Raw genomic sequence first — 8416 nt, 5'->3', positions numbered from 1 at the left:
TCTCCTCCTTTTTACTATTTTTTTAGCACTAAAACTCGTATTTTGTGCTAATTTTCAGTTTGTAATTGTTCATTTTTTTCTTCACTTATCTCACCATTTAAATAATATTTTGAAAACAAAACGTATTTAGGGCATCCTTCTGGTGATGTAGGATTTTGTTTTGTCCTGATAGCTGTAAAATTAACCGAGTTAGATGCATTTACATAAAACTTGTTTTTGGTCCAAAAAACGGAAACTAAGCAAACTTAAAATGGCGGGTTAAAAAAAAAAGTATGAGCCAAAAAAATTTTCTTTCAAACACTTTTGAACTCACCTAGTAGTGAGAATTAACTAATACAAAAAATAAGATGTCGAGCAACACGGCCTGGGTGATTTCTACTGGATTGACTCATTACCGTTGCTCTGCTTCAGATTGTTTACAAACATTCATTGATTTGGCAAGATTACACACTACGAGATTGGCGAATTTGACTAGAAAATTCTTACGACGACTTTAAACTAGAAATCGACCTTTTAACACAATATTAAGGTGGAGGTTTATGAAATATTACGTTTTATACTTGTTTTTAACAAAAAATAGCAATAATAACTCACCTGAAGTTATTCTAGTAGTTTATTCCATTCCTTGCACGCGCTGTTGATGTTACAGGCGGCCATGTTGTATTTTGACGTAACAGGTCAAAGGATTGCTTCCTCCTGATTGGCTGAAAGTTGAGGTTGATCCAACTTTTTTGCCGAGAAGATAAAAAGTTGAACGGAATACGTTCAACCTCAGAAAGCATAGCACACGGGGATTTTCCGGTCGGAATTCGCTCTCGCGGTTGAGTCGAACCGAAGTTGATCGTCAGGTTGAACGAATTTCGCTACGTGTGATATGGCCTTTAGATGTTTCTCTTTAACGTCATATATTGTCATGATTGTTTTCTTGCTTTCTTCTACCTTTAAAATAACCATAACATAAGTTCCAGACTTAAAACATGTCTTTTAGTTTCAGATAATCCACCTTTTTTGTATCTACGGATTCCAGCTCAATGTGTCGTTCATTTTTATTTTATGTAATTAGTCAATACTTCTTTAATTTGAACTTCTGTTAATAATTCCTGTATGATAAAAGATGTTGCTCATAGGGGTTTGATAATTGTTTTTAACACTTAAAAATTGAATTATTTAGGATTTCTTTAAGCTCTTTAAATCAATAATAACTTTAAATTTATCTCTTACCCTTGAAACAATATATTTTTTTTCAATTTTGTGTGCCATACCAGTTAGCTCATTTCGATAACTAATCATTCATGAAGCTTGATTAGCTTTTTTTTTTTTTTTTTTTTGACTCTTTGAAACACAAAAGTTTTGATTTTGACAGTTTCAACGTATCTAGCTTTCCTTGAAAAAATTCAAAAGCCGATTGTTAAAACGGAAATAAACTAATTGAATTTTCAAACGTGCTTTTAAAAGTTAAATTCGTAAAGGTGGGAAGCTAAAAAATTGATTCTCTTGAGAAAGAATTGGCTTCCTGGAAAAATGTTTGCGTAATACGTTTATTTCAAACAACCATTAAAACATTTGCTTAGTAAATAATTACAAAATATCTCTCTTGCCACTTCAAAAAATGCCATGACAAGAAGTGAGGATAATTGCTTTAAGAAAAGAGAATTTTTTAACCTCTTGAGATTAATCTTTTACATAGCGTTGCAATTTTGCAAGGAGTTATTTTTCAGTGCTAAAAGTATTATCCTGCTATTTCCTGGACAAAAGTCGTTTATCCATGTCGTCTCATTCGTTTATTATTTTGTGTGATCAATAACATCTTTTAATCTGGTTGTAGCGTGATCTTTTTTCTTCTTTTTAGTTATTTAAGGGAGGGTGGCTAAAGCGGGTAGGTTAACGAAGAACGATCAAAAATTGTTGTTTTTGGCTTTTTCTCGTAACAGTTTTGGTTTGATTTCCTAGAAGGGATCTTGAACTTCAAAATAAAAGTGATTCTTGCATTATTTCAAACCTAATATTAATTTATTATTAAACATTAAAAACACTCGAAAAAAGCGGGTAAGCTTAACTAATTCTGGTTTGGTACATTTGTTCGTCAAATATAAAGTAATAGATGATTAAACCGATTGACTAGCTAACTGATATTATAAAAAAATAAATAAATAAAATAAAGTTTTCAAATTGAAATTAAAAATCTAATCCAGTGCATTTTTTTCCCTAAAACATAAGGAAATAGTTGGTTTAGTTAACAGATTGGCTAATTGCCATCATAAGAATAACTTTTTAAGTTATACTTTTCCTATTTAAATAACAAATCTGAATCACTACATTTGCCAACAAAACGTAAAGAAAGCGGTTATATCCGCTTCGCCCTATTCACTTTCCCCAAAAGCACGTTATTTATTTCAATAATTATAACCTTAAATTAAAAAAGCAAAAAAAAAGCGGCATAACCATCGTAGTTTAGAGGTGGATGGTGTCAGAATAACGTAATATCATTGACAATAAAAAAATAACAATAATAATAATAAGGTGGTCCTCGACTTACCACAAGTTACACACCTTCAGTTTTTTTTAGAAACGCATATATATATATATATATATATATATATATATATATATATATATATATATATATATATATATATATATATATATATATATATATTTTTTTTTTTTTTTTTTTTTTTTTTTTTTTTGCATTTTAAGTCTGGTTACGTCATGCCGCTGCTTCGCTGTGACTCATTGAAACTCGGGGGTATTCTGGTAAACACGACGTACATATGCATCGCCACTTGCACACCATGCGGCAGCAGACAAGTGCCTACCCGATTTTGGCGATATACCCGCTTTAAGCCACCCTCCCCTATAGCATGTTGGGAGTACATATTTTTGCTTTATAAAAAACGATGTTATTTTAAATTAAAAATACAAGTTAGAATGTCACCACTAAAATAAAAATAAAGGAAAACGGAAATAAAAAAAACTTTATATATTTATTTTTTCGATTAAAATTTTACATGTTGATTGTTAAAACTTACTAAAAGTTACATTTTGAGATCAATTAAGTATTACAAAATATTTCTCTTCCTATTTTGCTTTATATGTTCATGAAAAGATTATTTTTTCTAAGTTTTCTCTGTTTTGAAAAGTAAAAAGTTTTCAAATTAGAAAATGACTTAGTCGTCAAAGATAATCGCTCAGATCAGTTTACGAGCGTCCTGCTAATAAAAATTGCATGACAATAGTATACTGCAATACAAACAATTTCTACCTAAATCATTTTGTATTCCCACTGAATATAAATACAGTGGAAAATTTGATAAATTTAAAATTTTGACAGTTGTAAACGTTACTACATTTTCACTATAATGACTCAAAAACCCCCTAAACATTTTATTTTTACTTTTTAATATTAAATTAACATTTCAATACGCACACACGCGTTACATTAACATATATATATATATACATTAACTCCTGTTTGTGAAAATTGCAACACCATGAAGGAAGCATCATTGTTGAATGAAATTTAATGCACAGTTGAGTGGTAATGGTACAAATAAATGATTACATTTTCAAACCAAACCAAACAAACAATAAAAAGAGAAAGAAATTAGTATTTTGTGTGGCCACCACGCGCCGCAATAGGAGCTGCTACATGACTCGGCATGGAGTGAAACAAGGTTTGAACATCTGCCAGCAGAAGAGTATTCCACATTGTTTGTATGCACAACCAAAGTTCGTCTGTCGAAGCAACAGCACAAGGATCACGACCGAGACGCCGCCAAACGAAATCCCACACATGTTCAATCGGTGACATATCCGGGGAATATGCAGGCCAAGGAAGAAGCTGTACCTGCTGCGAATCAAGATAGGATTTGACAGTACTGACGACATGTGGACGGGCAGTATCCTGCTGGAATACAGCCCCTGGCAATCCTTGCAGGAAACGAATAGCTTCTGGCTGTAAAACTTCGTTTATGTATCCGGTACTGTTTAAATTGCCCACAATTCTGAGCTATTGTGGTCGTCCATAATATGCTATGGCATCCCAGACAATAACTCCGGGCGTTCGCCCACTGTGGCGTTCGATAATGCACTCCGGAATGTGCCGTTCACCGGCATAGCGCCTGACACGAATTCGGCCATCATGGTGCCATAAATTTAAGCGGGATTCGTCAGAAAAGACGACCTGCTTCCAATCAGCACGCCAGCTTTTATGCACATTGGCCCATTGTAGCCGAGGCGGCGATGGTTTTGCATGAGCGGAATCCTGTATAAAGGAATTCTTGCGCGCAGCCCACACAGCAGCAGACGTCTCCGAAGTCTCCGAATTGAAGAAGCACACAATGAAACACCTGTAGCTGTTGACCACTGTGCTGCCAATTGTCTAGAAGAAGCTGTGCGGTCCGTCAGCGCCATACGCACCAGATGTCTGTCATCGCGAGCTGACGTCACATTTCGGACTTCCGAGCTGTCCGACCCTCCTCCGTCCACTGCTTCCAAACACGCATGATTGTGCTGCTGTTAAGCTGCACACGAGCGGTTACTGCACGATAAGACAATCCAGCTTCACGAAGGCCAAAGATTCTGCACCGCTCAAATTCGGAAATTTGCTCAAATTTCGCTTTTTTTCGTCGAAGAGGTATAGTAAAGATTCAGTCAACGTTTACTCTAGTAAATAACCACCGATAATTATACAAGCCTCGCTACAGCCGTCTATTTATATTAGGTTCGATCCGCGTTCAGAGGGCGTTGTTCAGCATACGCATGCGCTACCTGTCTGCAAGTCTAGTCATTTGCATATCATGCCCTATTTTACATTTCCTGCCATTTTCAGCTCACTCGTGTAAGTTCTTCGTGGTGTTGAAATTTTTACAAACAGGAGTGTGTGTATATATATATATATATATATATATATATATATATATATATATATATATATATATATATATATATATATATATATATATATATTACAATACACACAAATTATATATATATATATATATATATATATATATAATTTGTGTGTATTATGCATTTGTTATGAAAAAATTAGCCATCTTCCTGCATTGCACTTCTGTTGCAATAATTTTACTGTGACTTACTGCTATTTAATTAATCACTTTAGACGGACTTATTTCTAGTTAAAATAACACGACTTGAGAAAATATTTACTGACGAAATCTAATTGGATGACTCTGGCAAATATTTCTCTGTTTACTCTTAACTTTGTGACAGCAACTAAGCAAATAAGGAAGATTAGACAATTTCAAGTTTATTTGATTTAGTTTCAACATTGGTTCTGCAGTTTAGAAATTGGAGCTAAGCTTTTCTAGAGTGGAATACACGCATACATGGATATTAGGTTGGTCATCAATTTTTCAACTTTTTTTTTTTATGTATCACCACTTCATCTTTTGAATCTGGTATAAAACTATACTAGAATAAAAAATGATCATTCCCATAATTCGAAATGGGTATCTTTAATAAAAATTACGTGTGCAACATATAATCACACGTGCCGCTAAGGCAACGAATACGAGAATAAACTTTCATGGAAATTTTCTGCGAATTTTTGAGTTATTTCTTTTTTTCTGGAACGTGACTTTTATCCTTGATAAAAAAAATAGAGTTTATAGAGAGAAAACAATTACAATCACTTCATTTTACATTTTTGTACTAAAGGACAGCAGAATGTGACATTGGGCGCCGTTCCTAAATAATATGCTTTTTCAGTATCTCTCAATTGCCTTTTTGATATTTCTTCATATCGTCTTGCACTGTTTATAAAAGAAACTGTTTTTCTACTTAACTTTGTCGTCTAATGGTTAAATTCCATTCGTAATTTAACTCTTCCATAAGTTGCGTCACTTACAACTTGCATCGATTTCGGTGTTTCTGCTTTTTAAGTAACTTTCTTCATCTTCCCAAGAAACATGATGAAATGAGGGAGTGAGAAGCAAAGGCATGTAAGTGGCCAAATAAAAAAAAAAAAAAATAGAGATAACCAGCACAAATAGTAGGGAAACCTCTCCTCTGTCTTGGGGCAAGAGATAATACTAGTAGATGCTGCTATACAGCATAATTTAGGGGGAAAATTCAGTGAAAGCTTACCCAGGACGTTATCTTTAAACGCGTTTTACGCAAAACTTGAAAATGACCAATTACATCCTTTTGCTTCTCACTGTTTCTAATGTGAAAATATGCGTTCTGATTTGTTCATTAAATACAGATAAAGCTGCTATTACATCCCCTAAATACTAGAAATTGTTTATAAATTTTGCTAGAACTAGTTTTTCATCTTTTCTGCCAGCTACAGTCAGACCTTGACATACGTCACTCGCTTATGAGGTCACCACACATATAAGGTCACTTTTCTAAAATCCCGGCTCATTGAATAGGAATTCTATGTTATGTCTTAACGGATATATGGTCATGTCTTAATACATTAATCGCTTTTAGGTCACTAATGTCTGATTTATTTAAATGATTTCAGTGCCCAATAAATTCTCTTGCAGAAACTTTCCGCGATATACAATCCTTAAAAAGTTAAAAATCATATTCCTTCTATTAACGTAGCATGTAGTGACCGAATGCAGTTGGAAGTATTACGACAGTGACACTAAAATATAAAGCAATAACGAGGGCATTCCGAATGTACATATCGCACTTTTCTACCAGTCATGAGAAGCCGAAAAAAAATTTCAGAAAACAATTAGAAACCATTGTGCTTAGATTTAAAAAAAAAAAAAAACTATTAGTCCATTACAATGATAATTTTAAGTTAGGTAAGTTGGACATCATTTCTCGGCTTGGGCATATTTGTAAGCAGTTTACTCTCTCTGAAAGTTCGAAAAAATCATTTCAAAATTTATTATTGGCACCAAAGGTTTTAATTGGTTCAAGTCTATTAAACTATTATAACCTAGTTACTGATATTTTTGAACGTTTTAAAATTTAAAAATAATTAATGTTTTTACATGTTTATCCCTGAAATATATGTTTATTACTTACACACGTTCTAAACTATATATGAATCGGTTATAAGGTCATCCCACTTATTAGGTCAGTTTCGTGAATTCCCAAAGGGGTGGCCTAATATCGAGCTCCGACTGTATTAGTTATGTAGGAACATAATATTATTAGAAAAGACGTTGGTTAAGTTAGTACATGAAAAACGTGATTTGGTGAAAAAGTTAACTAGAGAGCAGTACATACTTTTGGAGTAAATTTTGATTGTTATCTAAATAATATAGTTTTAAGTAATAAATTCCTTCAGCCATGGTTATCCAAAACATCATTAAAGTTTAAGTGAACCATCGTTCACAAGACTGTTAGTTCGGACTTCGTGAACCATTCTTTCTTTTTTTGCACTGATGAAAAGATTTGACTTTTAAGTGTCTCGAAACAACTGTTTTATGAGTTTTTAACAATTTGTTATGCTTTCATTTATACTGGTATACACGTTGTCTTATTTTACTCATTTATAAGTAGTTTTCCGACTTTTTTTTTCATATTTCCAGTTATCACAAGTAATGATTAAACGTTTTATAAACAGTTTTATGTTGTCGTCGCTGAGTTAACACCATTTCGAAACGTTTATGAAAAGATTTGTGCTACCTTGGTTGGCGATATAATGTATTTGTTGCAACAGATAACTAAATATATCCTAGTTGGTGACATTCTACCAATGTATATCAACCACAATAAGGCATGTTAACCATTTGAAATCCTTAAAATTTATTCGTCTTTTCAAGCTACGAGGATCGATCCAGAAATAAGGTTCCCATCAATTTTACAAATAGGCAAAAATTTGTATTCTCATAAAAATTTGCGTTGTTTGATAGATGAAACTTTCCTCTATTTTTCTGCACAATCGCCATCTTTTTCTACACTTTTGTAGACGGTGCTTCAATTTTTGTACCCCAATATCATTGAATACCACCGCCAAACCATTAAGGAAACGTTAAATCTCTTCTTTGACTTCATCGTCACTACGGAAGCGTTGGCCACTCAAGTGTTCCATTGATTAAAAAACAAGTGAGAATTACTTGAAGCTAGGTCTGGACTGTAAGGTGGATCTGGCATAACAGTCTACTCTAAGTCTGTCAAAAGTTCCTGGGTTTCGTGTGTTGTCATGAAGCAGCGTTACCCGCTGTCAGTTGTCTTAGCCGGCGGTTCTGGATAGCTCGCTTGAGTTTTCTTAGTGTTGCACAATAACTGTCTGAGTTGATTGTTGGGGAAGTTAAAGGGACACTTGAGTGGCCAACGCTTTCTTAGTGATGATGATGGCAAAGAAGAGGTTAAACGTTTCCTCAACGGTTTGGTGACGGAGTTCTAAAATATTGGGAAACAGAAATTGGAGCGCCGTCTACAAAAATGTGTAGAAAAAGATGATAATTATGTAGAAAAATAGAGG

This window comes from Uloborus diversus, chromosome 6 (assembly GCF_026930045.1).
Source record: "Uloborus diversus isolate 005 chromosome 6, Udiv.v.3.1, whole genome shotgun sequence".
Lineage (NCBI taxonomy): Eukaryota > Metazoa > Arthropoda > Arachnida > Araneae > Uloboridae > Uloborus > Uloborus diversus.
Note: the sequence above shows the minus strand (reverse complement) of the source record.